This window comes from Bombina bombina, chromosome 5, assembly GCF_027579735.1.
Source record: "Bombina bombina isolate aBomBom1 chromosome 5, aBomBom1.pri, whole genome shotgun sequence".
Taxonomy (NCBI): domain Eukaryota; kingdom Metazoa; phylum Chordata; class Amphibia; order Anura; family Bombinatoridae; genus Bombina; species Bombina bombina.
The window spans coordinates 524,071,478-524,094,155 of record NC_069503.1 but is presented as its reverse complement, the minus strand read 5'-3'; the positions used below and the strand labels follow the sequence as shown (position 1 = coordinate 524,094,155).

General features: G+C 39.0%; 1 protein-coding gene across 1 annotated transcript in view; it reads left to right on the top strand.

The window, feature by feature from the left end:
* ITPRID1 (ITPR interacting domain containing 1) overlaps positions 1 to 22,678 on the top strand; it is a 410,540-nt gene that overhangs the window by 16,220 nt on the left and 371,642 nt on the right. The gene's annotated exons all lie outside the window — the stretch shown is intronic.

Below are 22,678 nucleotides of genomic sequence, written 5' to 3'. Positions count from 1 at the left end.
CTGTCGGACCTGATCCGACAGTGCGGATCAGGTCCGACAGACATCGCTGAATACGGCGAGCAATACGCTCGCCGTATTCAGCATTGCACCAGCAGCTCACAAGAGCTGCTGGTGCCACGCCGCCCCATGCAGACTCGCGGCCAATAGGCTGCCAGCAGGGGGGTGTCAATCAACCCGATCGTACTAGATCGGGTTGATTTCCGGCGATGTCTGTCCGCCTGCTCAGAGCAGGTGGACAGGTTATGGAGCAGTGGTCTTTGAGCCTGCAGACTCACCAGAAACACGGGGCATCAAGCTCCATTCGGAGCTTGATACATATGCGCCCATGTGTGGACTTAGAAGGCGCATGCCATATAAAAACGCTGATATGAAGGCAAAATCTTGTTTGAACATCTTCTATACTTGCTGTAAAGAAGCAGAGTTCACCCTTTATAGTATCAGTACTTTTAAAATCTAGTATAAGAAGATAGAAACCCGTGGTCTTCATCTTGTTATAAGATCACGCTTAAGTGAAAACAGTGAATTTACTAACAACAAATATTGTAAGAAACAATCACCTAGCTTTCCAGTTTCTAGCGCTATAGGGAAAGTAAAGAATGTAACAAAAGTGGCGTTATTTAACCCCCTATAGCGCTGCCATTACATGTTTTGAAAAACCCGGCTTGCGCATGCCATATGGAGATTTTAAGCTCCATACTGCACACAAAACAGGCAGTGTTTTGACGTGCTCATGCATGCTTTACCCATAGACATCAATGGGGAGAGGCGGCAAAAAAAAAAGTCTTACACCTGTGATCGCGGAAACAAAAGCTCCATAACGCAGCTCCCTTGTTGTCTATGGGGAAAATAAAATACAGTTTAAACCTAACACCCTAACATAAACCCTGAGTCTAAACACCCCTAATCTGCTGCCCTGACATCGTCGACGCCTACCTACAGTTATTAACCCCTAATCTGCCGCTCCCGATATCGCCGCCACCTAAATAAAATTATTAACCCCTAATGTGCCACTCCTGATATCGCCGCCACTATAATAAAGTTATTAACCCCTATTCTGCCGCACCCCAACATCACTACAACTATATTAACATTATTAACCCCTATTCTGCCACTCCCCAACATCGCCGCAACTAAATAAAGTTATTGACCCCTAAACCTCTGGCCTCCCACATCACTACCATTAAATAAACTTATTAACCCCTAAACCTCCAGCCCTCCACATCACAACAACCTAAATTAAACTATTAACCCCTAAACCTAACCCTAACGTAACACTAACCCTAAACCTAATCCTAACCCTAACACCCCCTAACTTTACCATAATGAAATTAGATCTAAATTAAATTTACAATTATTAACTAAATAATTCCTATTTAAAACTAAATACTTACCTGTTAAATAAAACCTAAGGTAGCTACAATATAACTAATAGTTACATTAGATAGATTAGGTTTTATTTCACAGGTAAGTTTGTATTTATTTTAACTAGGTAGACTAGTTAGTAAATAGTTATTAACTATTTACTAACTACCTAGTTAAATTAAATACAAACTTACCTGTGAAATAAAACCTAACCTGCCTTACACTAAAACCTAACATTACAAAAAAATAAAAAAACTACCATTACAAAAAAAACAAACGAAATTATCTAAACAAATTAAGATTATTCCTATTATAATACCCTTTAAAAAAAAAAAAAAAACACCCCAAAATAAAAAAGCCTAATCTAGAATAAACTACCAAGGGCCATTAAAAGGGCCTTTTGTAGGGCATTGCCCTAAAGATATCAGCTCTTTTAGTGAAAAAAATGACAGACCCACTAACATTACAAAACCCTAACCCCCGAAACCCACAAAATATAAAAAAAAAACTATCTAAAAAGCCTAAGATACCCATTGCACTGAAAAAGGCATTTGCATCGGCATTTAGCTCTTTTACTGCCCAGGCCCTAAAATAAAAAAAAAACACCCAAAATACCCTTAAAAAAGCCTAACACTAACCTCCTGATGATCCACTTACAGTTTTTGAAGTCCCGCTTGAACGATCTTCATCCTGGAGTTAAAGTCCTGAAACAGGTGGCGAGAAGTCTTCATCCAGACGGCCTCTTCAATCTTCATCCCGGCGGTGAAGTCCTGATCCAAACGGTGAGAAGTCTTCATCCAGGCAGCCTCTTCAATCTTCATCCAGGCGGCATTTTCTATCTTGATCCTGGAGGTGTGGAGCGGGTCCATCCTGAAGACATCCGGCGTGGAGCATCCTCTTCATACGGTCGTCGCCGTACACTGAATCTTCAATGCAAGGGACATGATTCAAGATGGCATCTGATAGGAGCCTTGTTCTCATGCCGTCAGGCATGGCCACCTAGTGCAGCCTAGTGCATATATATTTATGTGTTTATATGTGTACTAGGTGATAAACCTGCCCAGAGGGCAGTCTATTGAAAATTTCTGAAATAAACAAAATAATCAAAAATTAAAAAAAAATTAAACCTAATCTAATACCCCTATAAACACCCCCAAAATATAAACACCCCCTAATCTAAACTAAACTACCAATAGCCCTTACAAGGTAAAACCCCCCACTCAACCAACCCCCAAAATAAAAAAAAATAAGTTTAAAAAAAACCTAGGATACCCATTGCTCCTAAAGGGGCATTTGTGTGGGCATTACCCTTAAAAGGGCAATCAGCTCTTTTACAAACAGCTCTTAAGCGCCCATGAAAAATAGAAAAATCCCTTATCTAAACCCCCCCCCCAAAAAAAAAACAAGTCTAACCCCCGAAATAGGTACTCACAGTTCCTGAAGTCCGGCAGCAAAGGTCATCTTCCAGGCGGTGAAGGTCTTCATCCAGCGCGGGGACATCTTCTATCTTCATCCAGAGCGAAGGTGGCACGGAGCAGAGGTGATTGCTGAGCGGAGATAACCGTGGAGCAGGACCGGCCGTCGCGGAGCAGGACCAGCGTGGAGGATCCTCTTCGGTCGCTGCAGCATACTGAATATTGAATGCAAGGTAGCTTGCATTCCTATTGGCTGAAATTTTGAAATCAAATGGGTGGGGGGTTTTAGTGTTAGGGGGTAACTGGTAATTTTTTTAGGTAAAAGAGTTGTTTAACTTAGGGCAATACCCTACAAAAGGAACCTTTTAAGGGCTATTGGTAGTTTAGTGTTAGTGTTTTTTTGGGGTTCATTTTTGTTTATGGCTTTTTTATTTTAATGGGCAGCAAAAGAGCTGATTGCCCATACAAATACCCCTTTAGATGCAATGGGTAGCTTAGGTTTTTTAGTGTTAGGTTTTTTATTTTGGGGGGTTTGGTGGGTGGGTGGGGTTGTTTTACTGTTAGGGGGGCTTAGTTTTTTTTTTTACGTAAAAGAGCTGTTTAACTTAGGGCAATGCCCTAAAAAAGGCCCTTTTAAGGGCTATTGGTAGTTTAGTTTAGGGGGTGTTTTTATTTTGGGGGTCTTTTTTTATTTTCATAGGGGTATTAAATTAGGTTTATTTTCTTATTTTTTTTATCATTTTGTTTATTTTTTTCTCTAATTTTAAGACTTTTTTTAATTTTGTAATTTAATCTTAAGTTTTATTTTTAAATTGTTAGGATTTTTTATTTTATGTAATTGGGTTCATTTAGGGGGTTTTAGGTTATGGGGCTTAGTAATTAAATTAGTTATTTGCGTTGCAGGGGCTGGCGGTTTAGGAGTTAATAGGTTAATTATGTTTATTGCGATGTGGGGGGTTGGCGGTTTAGGGGTTAATAGGTTAATTATGTTGTGTTGTTTAATTTGCGTATTAAGGGTTAATTACTTTATTATTTTGCAATGTGGAGGTTGTCGTTTAAGTGTTTGATAATATTTCTTGTGGGCGCGTAGGTTTTTTTTTGTTATACTTCGTGCGGGCGGTTAGCTTTTTTTATTATTTCGTGCGGGCAGATAGGTTTTTTGTTATTTTGTGCTGGCGGTTACTTGTTTTTTTGTTATTTCGTGCGGGTGGTTGCATATTTTTTTGTTAATATTTAGTGCGGGCGGTTGCGTGTTTTTTTTCTTAATGCTTTGTTTGCCTACGCTGCATCCAGGTGGATTCCGAAAAGGCCAGGGTGGTGAAAGAATCCACCTGCTTCGCTGCATCCAGGTGGATTCTTTTGGCTGTGAGCGCAGCCAACATTCCTATTTGGAAGCATGCGCAACTGCTGACGGCGTGTTACAAATGCGATTATAGTATAGATATACACATATTAACACTTACAAATATGTATATAAGCATATATATTTACAGTAAAAACACAGTCAGTCCCCCATTCACCTCTATGTAAAGGCACTTCTAGTGCCCCACATCCTCTCACTTTTACCCCTTATAACTGCTTTGTGCAGTTTTTAAAAAATAAATAAATAAAGATGCTCATATTTTTATTTCATTTTAAATAACTGTCCTCTTTAATTGGGGGCCAATTGGGGCAACTTTTTTTATTTAACCAGAGGTCTAACCTAAGCACAAAGTGATACCACGAGCTTGCGGGAACATTAACCAGCCACATGTAATGGCTGGTTATTTATGGTTTGCCCGTAAAGGGGCAAATTTGTTTAAGGTAACGCTCCACTCATAATCTAGCCCTTTATCTTCAAAACTGGAGGGATATCGTTTTTCCACTTTCTGTAATTCCTGTCATTAAAGTTAACTTCCATAAATATGCTTCTTGAATATTAAGTTTCATTCGTCTTTTTAAAATTGTTTTCAGTACAAATAGGAGAGTTTTCACAAAAGCTTACAGTTACTATGGAAACCACACACAAAAAAGAAGTTTGAGATACTTCCTCAGTCAAGTCTAATTCTTTCCTTTGTGTCTCTGCCAATTTCTAATAGAAAGGAGCAGCAGAGTGCTAAAACAGTGAATAGATTCTCTGACCCCAATAATCTGCCTTTCCTCTCCATTTATTTTAAGTGTCTCAACTGCTCAATACATGTGATTTTTCTGCAATCACTGTCTGATGGTACACTTTGGCTTACAATCTATTGTACACATATATAAATGGGGCATTACCAACGTGAATGATACCATAGTGGATATTTCTGCTTGGGCTTTTACAATATTGATGTCTCTAAGAAGTTCAGATGTAGTTTCCATTCTAATTTAAAAACCATGGATTAACGAAAAGAAAAACCTAGTTTGGTTTATAGCTGTTGGATTTTCTGCTGACTTGCTTCATCCACTGGTAAGTTTGATTGTAAATTTAAATAACTAAATATATTTAATAGAATAACTCTTAAATTTGAATGGCTATGAAAAGATACATTTTGATTATCTATCAATTTCTCTTAACAACATTTTAATTCAATTTTGCATTTTCGTGTGGAGAAATGTATGTCTGTGTGTAGGTATGTATATATATATATATATATATATATATATATATATATATACACATCTGTATAGATAGATTATATATATATATATATATATATATATATATATATATATATATATATATATATATATATATATATATATATATATATATATATATATATATATATATATAGGTGTGAAGTGAGGGTCCCAGATTTCAGGGAGGATTTAATCCCTATCTGTGTTAAAGCTGATAACGTCTCTGTGACCTGTTGGAGTATGGTGCTTTCTTCTTTCAATATCCTTGGGTTGTGGTAAACTTCTCCTCTATGGAGTAAGGTATATTTTTCCTCTGTTAGATATGTTAAGCTTCTTCTGTATGCAGTATGGTGTATTTACCCTCTCTGGAGTATGGTGTGCTCCTCTTATGAAAATTATTATGTGCTTCTCCTCTGTGGGGTATGATGAACTTTATTCCCTCTAAGGGGTATGGAAGAAAACTCCAAAAGATGGAGGTATAAATTAGCACTCCTTTTACTTTCAAAAGATTGTGCTGTGTGGTGTTAATCTTTGATGAATAGAAACAATTCTGAATGCGAGTTTGTGGATATCAAAAATTTAAAAATGCTTTATCAGACACAAATTAAAACACAAATTCAGTTTTCGTGATTATTTACATTAAAGTCAATTTGTGGGAAAAAAAGCCCCCAAAAATGATTGTGTCTGGCCTCTTGAACAAAAGTCACCAAGAAACAATGTGCTTTTGAATGTTCATTTGTTTAACAATCATAGGGTGTTTGTAAACCGTAGGGTGTTTGTAAACTGCTACCCTTAAGTTGTTGTAATTAGGTGGGGATTTTTCCGGTTTTTCAGTTTTCCAATTAAACCAAAAATGTGAAATATCCATAGCAGACACTACCTTGATGTGTCCTTTAAACGTTCAAGTGAAAGAATTTCACAATTGATGGTCCTAATGGGCGGATGGTTGCGGATTAAATGCCTATCAGTGACAGGGTCTGTTTGTAGATGAGTTGATTTTGACGGTCTCGCCGGACCAGAAGTGACGTCAGTGGTGGGCGTGCCCTTACGCGTTTCGTGAACCTATGTTCACTTCATCAGAGGGTATGCCCACAAAGCTCTTAGAAGCGCTTTATAGCGTATCAGAGCTTGATTGATTGCTGCAGTGTGCAAAACATTTTTACTACACATTTATTAAAAAAAAAAAAAAGAAAGAAAGAAAGAAGAAACATTGATATATAACCAAAACAACTTTATAGGAGACACTTCCACTTTTTTGTATAAAGTTGTTGTCAGGAAAGATTGCTCTCGCTTTGTCTATGTGTTTAAAATGACCAAATCTATTTTTGATTTTGGTGCTGGAGATGCCAATATTTCAGTGTTATTTGTATCTACTGGTTTTGCAAAGTTTTTACATGTATGTTTGTGGTGGATAAAACGTGATGTTAATTTCACTAAAATGCTGTGTTAATAAAATGCATTAGTATACAGTGTTTGCTTTTACACTGGATGATAATATGTACATGTTTATATGTTTTGAATTAGGGAACACCATCTGTGTTTGTCTCCTGTATGTGTTTATTTACTTTTGATTTTTTAGTTTTAATTGTTTATTAATTTTATAGGTGCAGGATTTACCTATGTGTTTAAAAAATAAACAAAAATACAAATTTTCACTACTGTTTTCACAAAAGGAAATTTCTTTTTAAATATTTTGTGGAGTTTTGGAGAAGGAAGGATACGTTCTTGTTGGGTTCTGCATGAAATGACATAAATTCTGTATTAGTTATAGACTATAGGAATGCAGCAAGATCAATATCCTTATTTAGACCTATTGGTTTCAAACACTTTAAAAGATAGATCCAATAGGTCTCTCTTTTGCGTAACTCTAATAGTCTCTCTTTGCCTTTAGAATGTAAAATTGTCACTGTTTTTATTGTGAAACTGTTCAAAGTGTTTTCCGATGCCATATTCAGAATCTGCTTCTTTAATGTTGTTTATGTGTTCCAATGCTCATTTCTTTAGACTTCTTGTAGTGCGCCCTATATAGATTTTATGGCACGAGCATTCCAATAAGTACACCACAAACTCTGATTTGCAATTTAAGAAACCTTCTATGGGTACCTGTTCATTGTCATTTTTAATAATCCATTTGTTCATTTCTTTGTTTTTGTTTGTGTGACTATAACATACGCAGCTTTTTCGTCTACACTTAAAAAATCCTTTAATTGGAGGAGTTTTTTCTTTACTCTTAGTTCTTTTTAACGTGGTTGGTGCAAGGATATTTTTAAAGGGACAGTCTACCATAGAATTGTTATTGTTTTAAAAGATAGATAATCCCTTTATTACCCATTCCCCAGTTTTTATAACCAACACAGTTATATTAATATACTTTTTACCTCTGTGATTACCTTGTATCTAGAAACCTTCTTCCAGCCCCTTGATCACATGACTGCGACTGTTGTCTTGCATTTAGCATTGTGTTGTGCTAGATCTTAAATAACTCCCTGTGCCTGTACACAGTGTTATCTATATGGCCCACGTGTACTTTCTTTCCATGTCTTTGTGTTGAAAAGAGATTTAAAAAGCATGTGATTAGAGGCAGCCCTCAAAGGCTTAGAAATTAGCATATGAGCCTACCTATGTTTAGTTTCAACTAAGAATACCAAGAGAAAAAAACAAATTTGATGATAAAAGTAAATTGGAAAGTTGATTAAAATTAAAAGTCCTATCTGAATAATGAAAGTTTAGTTTATACTAGACTGTACCTTTAATACACTTATTTTTCCTATAAGTGACTTTTGGTGGTTCAGTGAGCATATTCGCTAATACTGGATCTTTTTGTAGGATTCCCCAGTGTTTTTTCAAAATCCTCTCTATTTGTTTAGCACCATTTGTGTATGTGGTGATATATCTAGGGCTTGTGTCTTGATTCTCTGTCTTAGGTTTGTCTTTGGTTTTCAAAAGACATCTCCTGTCTGTGTTTTTGACTTTATCATAAGCTTCTTCTACTATGGTTTCTGGGTAGTTTTTATTCTTAAATTTTACTTTAAGTGATTCAGCTGCAGTTTCAAAATCCTTATCATTACTGCAGTTCCGCTTAATTCTTTGGAACTGCTGGTAAGGAATGTTATTAATCCAGTTAGGGTGGTGACAACTGACAGCATGTAGGTAACCGTTAGTGTCTGTTTTTTTTAGTGTCATTGTGGTGGTGCCTTCACAGAAAATAGTGATGTCTAGAAAATCTAGTCTTGTCCCCCCATGTTTCTGTGAAGGTAAGATTCATATAATTTGTATTTAGATGGGTTGTGAAGTTATTAAATTCACTTTCATCCCCTTCCCAGATAAGGATGATGTCATCAATAAATATTTTCCAGAATTTTATTTTGGTTAGGTGTGGGTTGTTTCTTAATACATAGGGGGATATTTATTAAAGGTCTGGCAGACCTGATCCGACAGTGCGGATCAGGTCTGCCAGACCTCGCTGAATGCGGAGAGCAATACGCTCTCCGTATTCAGCATTGCACCAGCAGCTCTTGTGAGCTGCTGGTGTAATACCACCCCCTGCAGATTCGCGACCAATCGACCACCAGCAGGGGGTGTCAATCAACCTGATCGTACTCGATCGGGTTCATTTTCTGATGAATTACATAATTTGAAATAATAATGCTAACATTTATAGAAGTAGAATATTGCCCTTTGTGTTTTAAGGGGCTAATTTAAAATGCTGTCAATCGGCCCCAATGCAAACAGCAGTTAAGAAGCAGCGGACTTAAGACCGCTGCTCCTTAACTCGTCCGCTGCCTCTGTGGCTGCGGACATCAATCCGCCCGATCATATACGATTGGGTTTATCGACACCGATTGGCCGCGAATCTGCAGGGGACATGTCGGAAAGACACTTGATAAATCGTCCCCTAAATGTATAATTTACACACACATACAAAAACATTTGCTTTTACTTTACCACTTCCTTTCAATAGCACTGCATACAAAATATCATTTGAAAAGCTTTTTAAGCTTTTTAACATTCATTTGGTTAGCAAATTTAGCATTAACATAACATATGTAGTAACATAGTAGATGAGGTTGAAAGAAGACACAAGTTCATTGAGTTCAATCTATATGATCCTACTTGATTTACAATAAAGAAGTTGCAAATTGAACTTACCTTAAAGAGACATTAAACACTTTGAGATGGTAATATAAAATGATGAATGATATGTATAAAACAAACTCTACAATATACTTTCATTATTTATTTTTTCCCCTTTTCCTGTAATTCCATTCTGATATTGTGAGCATTTGAGTTCCTGTTAGAAATGGATTTGCAGAACACTGTTATATTCCACACAGCCATTGGCTGCACACTCTAGTGACCTATTTATAACTAGCCCTAATTGGTCACAGCTGAGAAAGTAACCTAAGTTACAAAATGGCAGTTCCCATTGTTTTTGGACATTAAAACTTTAACACTTATTTTGTCACTATTTAAACAACTAATGAAACTTTAAAAAATACATCTACACGTTATTCACAGACTAATTTTTTCTTTTAATGCCTTATTCTATCTAGCTTTTATTTAGTTTTTATTGTCCTTTAATAGTAGAAAGCCAACACATTTAACACAAGCAATCATATCCCTGAATTCTTTTATTATCCAAAAATGTATCTAAGACATTTTTAAATGTATCAAAATATTGGCATTCCCTACCTCATTAGGCAATTAGTTCCATAATTTGATTGCTTTTACAGTGAAATAGTTTTTACAGTTTTACAGTTAAAGGGCATTATTCTTGAAAATCTTGTAGTATGCACTATATCCTCTATGTGGGACAGAGGAAAAAACACAATTTTCAGATTTAAATTACAGCTCAACATAGTCAAAATATATTATGAAATTGCATTACAAAGATTTTTTCTTTCTACTGGTTGTGAGAGCCCACAAAATTCCTTACTGTTGGGAATTCATCACCTGGCTACCAGGAGGAGGCAAAGACACCCTACACCAAAAGCTTTTATATCCCTCCTACTTCCCTGATCCACCCAGTACTTTCTTTGAATAGCTTTGGAGCAGGTGAAGCTAGAGATGCTCTGGTTTATATTCAGGAATTGCAGGGATTTAAATCCAAAATATTCCCTCAATGGATAGTTTCTGAAAGAGAGGGACATATGAGTACTTGCTGTGCAATGTAAACCCTCTCTCTGGAGTTGTGGTCACAAGTCTACCACGGTTGTAGCTGGGACAGTTTCTTTAGCCTCCTCCTGTTGGGCCAAGAAGATGTTCTTCCTCATTATATCCTCTACTGTTAGTTACTGTACTGGATGAGCTCTATACTACATTCTCAGGATTCAGAACTGGGTATGATCAGTGGAGTGAGCATTTGCTGGGTAATTACCTGCATCACTCACACAGCCCGCAGGCTATCAGTAGGTACAATATGCATATGTACATGATAGCTAGAGTGCAGCAGGATAGTAACACTGAGCAGTGCTCACAGCCATATAAAGAATATGTCAGACTGAGTTCCTTAATCTTTACTCTATGCCAGACATCATTCTTAGCGCTCTGGCTCTCTAAGCACACACAGCAGGAGCGCTAAGAATGATACCAATGATATTCTTTTGGCATGCAGGGTGAAATCTTCAGAGTGCATTGCGGGGTTATCTTCTCTGAATGGAGAGTGCTATGTTATTTTTCCCTTCGCTCAGTGCTTTCGCGCTCACTGCTCCTTTGCTCATTTTTATGGCAGCCACTTTGAGTTTCAGACGCACGGTCCCTCTTTGCTTTGTGGGTATCTGGAGGGAATGGAGCACTGGGGGTTATTTCTAAAAATTAAGCCTTGTGGTAATATTTTTCCTAAAATAATTTTTTGCACACGTTTTATCAACTATTTACAAACAAGTGTATTTTATCAGAATGAACTGTATATAACTTCAGTGCATTGCTTTGCAGACTTTTTTCTTACAGACTATTTTACTGTAATCAGTGTACATTGCAGTAGTTGTGCTCATGTAGCTGCATACTGTATATTGCTATATATAAGGTTAAGTACATGTCTTTGCTGCCATCCTTTTACAGACCAGTTTACTGGATCAGTGTAAAATTGTGCAACTGCATATTGCTTTATTTGCATTTCTTTGCTGCCATTCTTTTACAGATTATTTTGGTTGATCTGTGTAAAGTACTGTAATAATGCTAATGCTACTGCATATTGCTGTATATAAAATTCAGTGCATTGCTTGCTGCCATTTTTTTCTATTGATTATTTACATTAATCAGTGTTATATTACTGTAATAGTGCTAATGCTAATGCATGTTAATAGACAAACCAACAAATCTAGAACAAAGTTCAGAATCAAAGGGGGCGCCACAGAGTCCAGCCCAAAAGAATAGGAGGAATAGATGGTAATACACACAGTCTATGTGCTTCAGGGAAATATACTTGTGCACCAGTCAGCTGCTCTCTTCAATCACCCAAATCTGTGATGATTATCCAAAAGCCACACAGTCTGTAAAACAGAAAAAAAGAGGCGCTTCCTTGTGCGTATAGCACACTCATGCACTTATAAGTGCACAAATTGTTGTTATGTATATGTTTTATTTACATTAAAAGTGTGCTTTTAATATATCACTTCGTAAGTTTGATCTACACGATCACTTAATACTGCTGACCAGCTATGGTTGGTCACAAGCTACATCTCCTTTGTTACTTTGGCTGTGAATCGCAGAGAGTTTGGAGTCTATCTTCCCACAGTGGTTCCAAGGACCAGGAGACCAGCGATCTGGGACTCTGTGAGACCCCAGTCTGCTTCCAACAGCACATCTGAGTGCTGCCACTTTTGTGAGTATTCTGCGAGCACGAGTGCGCATTTGAGATTTACCTGCCTATTTGTAGTTGATATGCACAAGAAACGCCTCTTCGTTTCTGTTTTACAGACTGTGTGGCTTTTGCTAATGCATTTTCCTGTATATAAAGTTCAGTACATTTTATTGCAGCAATTCTTTCTAAGTATTATTTTACTTTAAAGTGATGGTAAACTCACTATAATGACAATGCTATTTCCTAAAGCTTTTATTTCAAATATACCTTGTATATTCTTATTTCTTTACTAATCAATGTTTAAGACAGAGTAAATTACTTTTTTTATTTGCAGGATTGCCTGTCCCTGGCCGCCTCCGTGTAAAAAATACTGATTGTGAAATTTGATTGACATATGGCGCATCCAATAGCAGATGCACCATACGCCCTATGTATTTGATCTTCAGCACGCTCCCGTGCCGCTGCTTTGAGGGCTCTGAATTAGCAATGCACACTGCGCAAGTGCAGTTATCAGATGAGCCGACATCGGCCTCATGTAAACAGACTGTTTACATGAGGCCGCTGTCGGCTCGTCTGATAACAGACGCATCTCTCCCGCTCAGGGAGGTAGAACTAACGGTGAGTGCGGCTTGTTTAGCTTGGTGCAGGTTATGCATTGGTCGGGCATGCCTTGTGGTAGGATCAAAGCTAAGCTCATAGTGGGAATAACTGCATATCCCTCACATATAGATGTCACACCCCTTGATAATTAGTAAATACTCTTCACAATCTAGAACACTATAAATAGGGGATATTTCACTTCCTATAATTCTTCAGTGCCTGATAACTTTTTGCTTTAAAAAAACACGAGATCTCACACAATCCTCCAAAGCTGCACCAAAGCTGCATATCCCTCACATATAGATGTGCATATCCCTCACATATAGATGTGCATATCCCTCACATAACAGTTTGTTTACATGAGGCCGCTGTCGGCTCATCTGATAACTGCACTTGCGCAGTGTGCATTGCTAATTCAGAGCCCTCAAAGCAGCGGCACGGGAGCGTGCTGAAGATCAAATACATAGGGCGTATGGTGCATCTGCTATTGGATGTGCCATATGTCAATCAAATTTCACAATCAGTATTTTTTACATGGAGGCGGCCAGGGACAGGCAATCCTGCAAATAAAAAAAGTAATTTACTCTGTCTTAAACATTGATTAGTAAAGAAATTAGAATATACAAAGTATATGTGTAATAAAAGCTTTAGGAAATAACATTGTCATTATAGTGAGTTTACCATCACTTTAATCAGTGTGAATTACTGTAATAATGTTCTGCATATTGCTGTATATAAAGTTCAGTACCTGGCTTTACAACCATTCTATTTACAGTACATTTTACTGTAATCTGTACTGCTATTTTATTGCACTTTTGTTATGGAGCTGCTGTCTGCATACAATTTGAGTTTGCAATACCTATCTTAGAGTTCCAAAAGTCAGTTTTTTTATTGCTTTTATCATTATCTACTGTTCAGGTCTGACCTCTGGTTAATTGTACTTAGCGCAAAGTGCTACCGCGAGCTTGAGGTAGCATTAACCAGTCCCTTAGTAATGGCTGGTTATTTAACGTGCACCCGTAAACAGGCAAATGTGCCCCTTTACAGGCGTACGTTAAATTAACGCTCCACTTGTAATCTAGCCCATTTTCTTTAGCTCTTTTGCTAGAGGTGATTTACCTACTGTTCTGCCTCAATTCTTCTACTAGTAGGTTCCTCTGTTAGAGGTGATGCAATTAAATTTCAGCAATTTATTATGTCAGTTCAGTGATATGACTGATTATTCTTTTTCTCTTCCAGCGAGTGAATTGTCTGATGAGGAACTACCCTAAAATTCAGATTCTGAATAAATCTATGGAGTCTACCTTTACTTCTTCTCCAAAATGTATCAGTCTATTTCTTATTCCAAAGTCTAAACTTGGAACTTTGGGTAGCTATCTCTACCTTAGTTCTTAGGTTGAGGTTGTGTTCTGCTAACATGGTGTCAAAGACAAAACATCTAAAGTTACCTTAAGGGAAAGAACTTGATTGGTCCTGCTCTGGAGATTTTAATTTCTTCGGTCACGAGTGGCAGGGAGTATTTTACCCAATAAAGGAATCAGAAATTTTTATCTTCTCAGAAAACAGATTCATTTGACTCTACCTGTAATCCCATTCCAGTTTGGAATTAGTGATGTCGCGAACCTAAAATTTTCGGTTCGCGAACCGCGGACTCGAACTTCCGGTATTGTTTGCGAACGGCCGAACCGCGAGAACCGCCATTGAATTCAATAGGCAGGCGAACTTTAAAACCTACAAGGACTCTTTCTGGCCACAATAGTGATGGAAAAGTTGTTTCAAGGGTACTAACACCTGGACTGTTGCATGCTGGAGGGGGATCCCTGGCAAAACTCCCATAGAAAATTACATAGTTGATGCAGAGTCTGCTTTTAAGCCATAATGGGTCTAAATCAACTAACATTCCCAAAGTTGCTGTCTCAAAACATCCCGGACAGAAGATAGATTGATAGTGATAGATAGGATAGATAGATATACATAGATTGATAGTTAGATAGAATCGATAGAAGAGAAATAGATAGATTTGTTAGATATATAATTACCCTAATAAATTCTAATAATCAAACATGCGTTCTTGGACCCAACTAGCTTGTGTCAATTAGTACTTTTCTTAGCACTTTAATCCCTGAAACCCCCCCCCCCTATCGGGGGAGTTCTATATGGCCTGCCAGATTACCCTGAAAAATTATAATAATAAGACATATGGTCTGCTACCTATTTTAACGAGGTTGTGTTTTAAGTACTACCATTCTTAGCACTTTAATCTCTGTAACTCCCCCTATTTGGTGAGGTCTATACGGCCTGGATGATTACCCATACAAAATATAATAATAAGACATCTGCTCTTGGTCTGTGACCCATGGTAACTATGTTGTGTTAATTAGTAATGTCCTTCGCATTTTAATAGCTGTTACTCATACTCACCCTATCGGTGGAGGTCTATATGGCCTGCATAATTACCCTTACAAAATATAACAACCAAACATATGCTCTAGGACCCATGGTAAGTAGGTTGTGTTAATTAGTATTGTTCTTTGCATTTTCATACCTGTTACAACACCAAATGGTGGCAGGTCTATCTGGCCTTCATGATTAGCTGCACCCAAACCCCAAAAAAAGCCGAGTGGTCTTAGACTAACACCCATGGCTAACTCTGTTGTTTCAATTAGTACTATTCTTAGCACTTTCATCCCTGTTATGGGCGGTCTACATGGCCATCATGATTAGCCGAACAAAATACTACAATCCAACCTTTGCTCAGTCTTCATAGGCCCTTCATTGTCTGTATTTTGATAGTACAGTTCTTATTATTTTTATAGCTTATACAACACCGAATGTTGTCAGCTCTATATGGCCTTCATGATTAGCTGCACCCAATACAAAAATAAATCCAAGCGGTCTTGGATTAACACCCATGGCTAACTCTGTTGTTTCAAGTAGTACTATTCTTAGCACTTTCATCTCATCATCCCTGTTACTTCCAGGACTCTCGGTGGTGGTGGTCTACATGGCCATCAGGATTAGCCTAACCAAATACTACAATCCAACCTTGGCTCAGTCTTCCTAAGGCCCTTCATTGGCTGTATTTTGGTAGTACTGTTCTTATTACTACATGGTGGTCTACATGGCCATCATGATTAGCCTAACCAAATACTACAATCCAACCTTGGCTCAGTCTTCCTAAGGCCCTTCATTGGCTGTATTTTGGTAGTACTGTTCTTATTAGTTTAATAGCTGATACGACACCGAATGTTGTCAGCTCTATATGGCCTGCATGAATAGCCACACCCAAAGCCAAAAAAAACCCAAGCGGTTTTGCACTAACACCCATGGCTAACTCTGTTGTTTCAAGTTCTAATATTCTTAGCTCTTTCATCTCATCATCCCTGTTACTTCCAGCACTCTCGGTGGTGGTGGTCTACATGGCCATCATGATTAGCCTAACCAAATACTACTATCCAACCTTGGCTCAGTCTTCCTAAGGCCCTTCATTGGCTGTATTTTGGTAGTACTGTTCTTATTAGTTTAATAGCTGATACGACACCGAATGTTGTCAGCTCTATATGGCCTGCATGAATAGCCGCACCCAAAGCCAAAAAAAAAGCCAAGCGGTTTTGCACTAACACCCATGGCTAACTCTGTTGTTTCAAGTTCTACTATTCTTAGCTCTTTCATCTCATCATCCCTGTTACTTCCAGGACTCTCGGTGGTGGTGGTCTACATGGCCATCAGGATTAGCCTAACCAAATACTACAATCCAACCTTGGCCCAGTCTTCCTAAGGCCCTTCATTGGCTGTATTTTGGTAGTACTGTTCTTATTAGTTTAATAGCTGATACGACACCGAATGTTGTCAGCTCTATATGGCCTGCATGAATAGCCGCACCCAAAGCCAAAAAAAACCCAAGCGGTTTTGCACTAACACCCATGGCTAACTCTGTTGTTTCAAGTTCTACTATTCTTAGCTCTTTCATCTCATCATCCCTGTTACTTCCAGGACTCTCGGTGGTGGTGGTCTACATGGCCATCAGGATTAGCCTAACCAAATACTACAATCCAACCTTGGCCCAGTCTTCCTAAGGCCCTTCATTGGCTGTATTTTGGTAGTACTGTTCTTATTAGTTTAATAGCTGATACGACACCGAATGTTTTCAGCTCTATATGGCCTGCATGAATAGCCGCACCCAAAGCCAAAAAAAACCCAAGCGGTTTTGCACTAACACCCATGGCTAACTCTGTTGTTTCAAGTTCTACTATTCTTAGCTCTTTCATCTCATCATCCCTGTTACTTCCAGGACTCTCGGTGGTGGTGGTCTACATGGCCATCAGGATTAGCCTAACCAAATACTACAATCCAACCTTGGCCCAGTCTTCCTAAGGCCCTTCATTGGCTGTATTTTGGTAGTACTGTTCTTATTAGTTTAATAGCTGATACGACACCGAATGTTTACAGCTCTATATGGCCTGCATGAATAGCCGCACCCAAAGCCATAAAAACCCCAAGCGGTTTTGCACTAACACCCATGGCTAACTCTGTTGTTTCAAGTTCTACTATTCTTAGCTCTTTCATCTCATCATCCCTGTTACTTCCAGGACTCTCGGTGGTGGTGGTCTACATGGCCATCAGGATTAGCCTAACCAAATACTACAATCCAACCTTGGCCCAGTCTTCCTAAGGCCCTTCATTGGTTGTATTTTGGTAGTACTGTTCTTATTAGTTTAATAGCTGATACGACACCGAATGTTTACAGCTCTATATGGCCTGCATGAATAGCCGCACCCAAAGCCATAAAAACCCCAAGCGGTTTTGCACTAACACCCATGGCTAACTCTGTTGTTTCAAGTTCTACTATTCTTAGCTCTTTCATCTCATCATCCCTGTTACTTCCAGGACTCTTGGTGGTGGTGGTCTACATGGCCATCATGATTAGCCTAACCAAATACTACAATCCAACCTTGGCTCAGTCTTCCTAAGGCCCTTCATTGGCTGTATTTTGGTAGTACTGTCATCCTTTTGAATAAAAGATTACAGGAAAGGCATTGATTTTAGAAACCCACAGATCATTATTTGCAACCGTGAATTTAGAAAAAAAAATTGATTACACACCTGTTACACTTATTTATGCTCAGGCCTTTTTAATACAATGGTCCCGGAGCCTCAACCGAAACAACAGCATGAAAGAGGAGATATGTCATCCTTTAGAAAATTAGATTACAGGAAAGGCATTGATTTTAGAAACACAGAGATCATTAGTTGCAACCGTGAAATCACAAAAAACTTCGATTATACACCAAGTACACTTATTTATCCTTAGGCCTTTTTAGCAGAGGCTCCAGGACCCTCCACAAAACCAGCAGCATGAAAGAGGACATATGGCATCCTTTAGAAAATTAGATTACAGGAAAGGCATTGATTTTAGAAACACAGAGATCATTAGTTGCAACCGTGAAATCACAAAAAACTTCGATTATACACCAAGTACACTTATTTATCCTTAGGCCTTTTTAGCAGAGGCTCCAGGACCCTCCACAAAACCAGCAGCATGAAAGAGGACATATGGCATCCTTTAGAAAATTAGATTACAGGAAAGGCATTGATTTTAGAAACACAGAGATCATTAGTTGCAACCGTGAAATCACAAAAAACTTCGATTATACACCAAGTACACTTATTTATCCTTAGGCCTTTTTAGCAGAGGCTCCAGGACCCTCCACAAAACCAGCAGCATGAAAGAGGACATATGGCATCCTTTAGAAAATTAGAATACAGGAAAGGCATTGATTTTAGAAACACAGAGATCATTATTTGCAACCGTGAAATCTAAAAAAACATAGATTATACACCCAGTACACTTATTTATCCTTAGGCCTTTTTAGAAGAGTGTCCCGGAGCCTCAACAGAAAGAACAGCATGAAAGAGGACATATGGCATCCTTTTGAAAAATAGATTACAGGAAAGGCATTGATTTTAGAAAGACAGAAAAAATTTGTTACAAACGGGAAATCTAAAAAAACATTGAATAGACACCCAGTACACTTCTTTATCCTTCGGCCTTTTTAGCAGAGGCTCCAGGACACTCAACAAAACCAGCAGTAGGAAAGAGGACATATGGCATCCTTTGTGAAAAAAAGATTATAGGAAAGGCATTGATTTTAGAAACCAGGGGATAATTTGTTGCAACCGTGAATTTGAATAAAAAAAATGGTTGGATGGACACCCAGTACAATTCTTTCTCCCTAGGCCTTTTTATAAGAGGGTCTAGGACCCTCAAACAAAACACCAGCAGGAAAGGGGACATATGGCATACTTTTTAACAATAGAGTAAGAGTACAGGAAAGGCATTGATTTTAGAAACCCATAGATAATTTTTTGCAAATGTAAATTTGAATCAAAAAAATTATTCGATGGACACCCAGTACACCACTTTCTCCTTAGGCCTTTTTATAAGAGGGTCCTGGACCCTCAAAAAAAACACCAGCAGGAAAGAGGACATATGGCATACTTTTGAAAATTAGATTACAGGAAAGGCATTGATTTTAGAAACACAGAGATCTGTTAGATGACCCGGGAAATAGAAAAAAAACATTGATTGGACACCCAGTACACTTCTTTATCCTTAGTCCTTTTTATAAGAGTGTCCCGGAGCCTCAACAGAAAGAACAGCATGAAATAGGACATATGGCATCCTTTTGAAAAATAGATTACAGGAAAGGCATTGATTTTTGAAAGACAGAAAAAATTTGTTACAACCGGGAAATCTAAAAAAACATTGAATAGACACCCAGTACACTTCTTTATCCTTAGGCCTTTTTAGCAGAGGCTCCAGGACACTCAACAAAACCAGCAGTAGGAAAGAGGACATATGGCATCCTTTGTGAAAAAAAGATTATAGGAAAGGCATTGATTTTAGAAACCCGGGGATAATTTGTTGCAACCGTGAATTTTAATTAAAAAAATGATTGGATGGACACCCAGTACAATTCTTTATCCATAAGGCCTTTTTATAAGAGGGTCCAGGACCCTCAAACAAAAAAACAGCAGGAAAGGGGACATATGGCATACTTTTGAACAAAAGAGTACAGGAAAGGCATAGATTTTAGAAACCCATAGAATTTTTTTTTAAAATGTAAATTTGAATAAAAAAAATAATTCGATGGACAGCCAGTACACCTCTTTCTCCTTAGGCCTTTTTATAAGAGGGTCCTGGACCCTCAAAAAAAAAACACCAGCAGGAAAGAGGACGTATGGCATCCTTTTGAACAATAGAGTACATGTATAGCATTGATTTTATAAACCCAGAGATCATTTTGGTCAATTGTTAAATAGAAAAATAAAAATGAGTGGCCAACCAGTACACCTCTTTCTCCTTAGGCCTTTTTATAAGAGGGTCCTGGACCCTAAAAAAAAACACCAGCAGGAAAGAGGACGTATGGCATCCTTTTGAACAATAGAGTACAGGTACGGCATTGATTTTACAAAACCAGAGATAATTTTGGTCAAATGAGAAATAGAAAATAAAAATGAGTGGACACCCAGTACACCTCTTTCACCTTAGGCCTTTTTATAAGAGTGTCCAGGACCCTCAAACAAAATACCAGCAGGAAAGAGAACATATGGCATACTTTGGAACAATAGAGTACTGGTACGGCATTGATTTGTGAAACCCACAGATAATTGTTTGTAAAAGTGAAATAGCCCCAAAAACCATGCTTGGACTCCCACTCCAGGTCGTTCTCCTTCAGCTTTTTTATAAGAGGGTCCAGCACCCTCAACAGAAACAACTGCAGGAAACACCACCACATATGCCATCCTTTTGCACAAGCGAGTACAGGTATGGCATCCATTTTAGAAACCCAAAGATAATTGAGAGGAACCAGGAACATTTTTCTAAAAACTGGATGGGGCACCCATTACTACAGGTCGTTCTCCTTCAGCCTTTTTATATCATGGGCCACGACCCGCAACAGGCACAACAGCATGAAACACAACATATGCCACCCTTTTGCACAATAGAGTACAGGTATGTCATAGATGGAACACGGAGATAATTTAGAGCAACCAAGAGATGGATAAAGATGCTTGGTCGGTCCTACTCTTTCAAATTTGTTGCATTTTGCGTTCAATTGAATGGTCCACCGGATATGAGTGGTGTGTAAAGTTGTACAATTCGTAACAGTTTAATCACTAGTGTTATGTGCCTTATTTTTTTTATTTGAGTTTTGTACCCATAGAGATGCAGCAGAGGCCAGAAAAATTAGGAATGTACAAATGACTGAAAAATTGGGGTATTGTTGGAGCAACTGCTGTAGCAGCGGCCAGAAAAATCGATGTTTGTAAAACATTTATAAAGTGCCCTAAAAGCTTGTGGCTTGAACACTAGTTGTTGGCGGATAAGTCAAGCAAGTCCTCCGTCTTTATAACCAAAAAAAAAAGGCCAGCCTGTGTACCAGTTGTAGCCCAAGGCAGCTCATATCATCATCAGTAGTTTTTTATTCAAATGTATCGCCCAATGTCAGTCCCTTCGGGATCCAGCCTTAATTCATTTTTATAAAAGTGAGATAGTCAAGGATTTTTTGACCTAGGCGACTTCTCTTCTCAGTGACAAAACCTCCTGCTGCACTAAAAGTCCTTTCGGACAGGACACTTGAAGCGGGGCAGGCCAGAAGTTCCATTGCAAATTGGGATAGCTCAGGCCACAAGTCCAGCCTGCACACCCAGTAGTCAAGGGGTCCATCGCTCCTGAGAGTGTCGAGATCCGCAGTTAAAGCTAGGTAGTCTGCTACCTGTCGGTTGAGTCTTTCTCTAAGGCTGGATCCCGAAAGGCTCTGATGATGCATGGGAGTTAAAAAGGTACGCATGTCCTCCATCAACAAGACGTCAGGAAAGCGCCCGGTCCTTGCCGCCGTGGTCGTGGGAGGAGGACGATTAATTTCATCTCTTCCCCTATTACATTCCCGTGGTGCTGTGACATCACCCTTATACGCTGTGTAAAGCATAGTTTTTAATTTATTATGAAAATGCTCCATCCTGTCCGACTTGCGGGAATTAGTTAACATTTCAGGCACTTTATGCTTATACCGGGGGTCGAGGAGCGTGGACACCCAGTACAGGTTGTTCTCCTTCAGCTTTTTTATACGAGGGTCCCTCAACAGGCACGACAGCATGAAAGAACCCATTTGAACAAGGTTGGATGCTGAGCTAATCATGTCGCGTTCCTCCTCCTCACTGATCTCACTGATGGTATCTTCTTCCCCCCAGCCACGTACAACACCACGGGTACCAGAGAGGTGACAACGAGCACCCTGGGATGACTGTTGTGCTCGGTCTTCCTCCTCCTCATCCTCCCCAAAGCCACATTCCTCCTCTGACTCCTCTTCCTCACAATCCTCTTCCTGCGTTGCCGCAGGTCCAGCAAGCAATGCTGATTCGGCTGTTTGCGGGGGTGATGGACACCACAACTCTCCCGCTTCCTCTTCATGCTCATCTACTGCCTGATCCAGCACTCTTCGCAGGGCACGCTCCAGGAAGAAAACAAATGGTATGATGTCGCTGATGGTGCCTTCGGTGCGACTGACAAGGTTTGTCACCTCCTCAAAAGGACGCATGAGCCTACAGGCATTGCGCATGAGCGTCCAGTAATTTGGCAAAAATATCCCCAGCTCCCCAGAGGCTGTCCTAGCACCCCGGTCATACAAATACTCATTAACAGCTTTTTCTTGTTGGAGCAGGCGGTCAAACATTAGGAGTGTTGAATTCCACTGTGTCGGGCTGTCGCAAATCAAGCGCCTCACTGGCAGGTTGTTTCGACGCTGGATATCAGACAAGTGCGCCATGGCCGTGTAGGAACGCCTGAAATGGCCACACACCTTCCTGGCCTGCTTCAGGACGTCCTGTAAGCCTG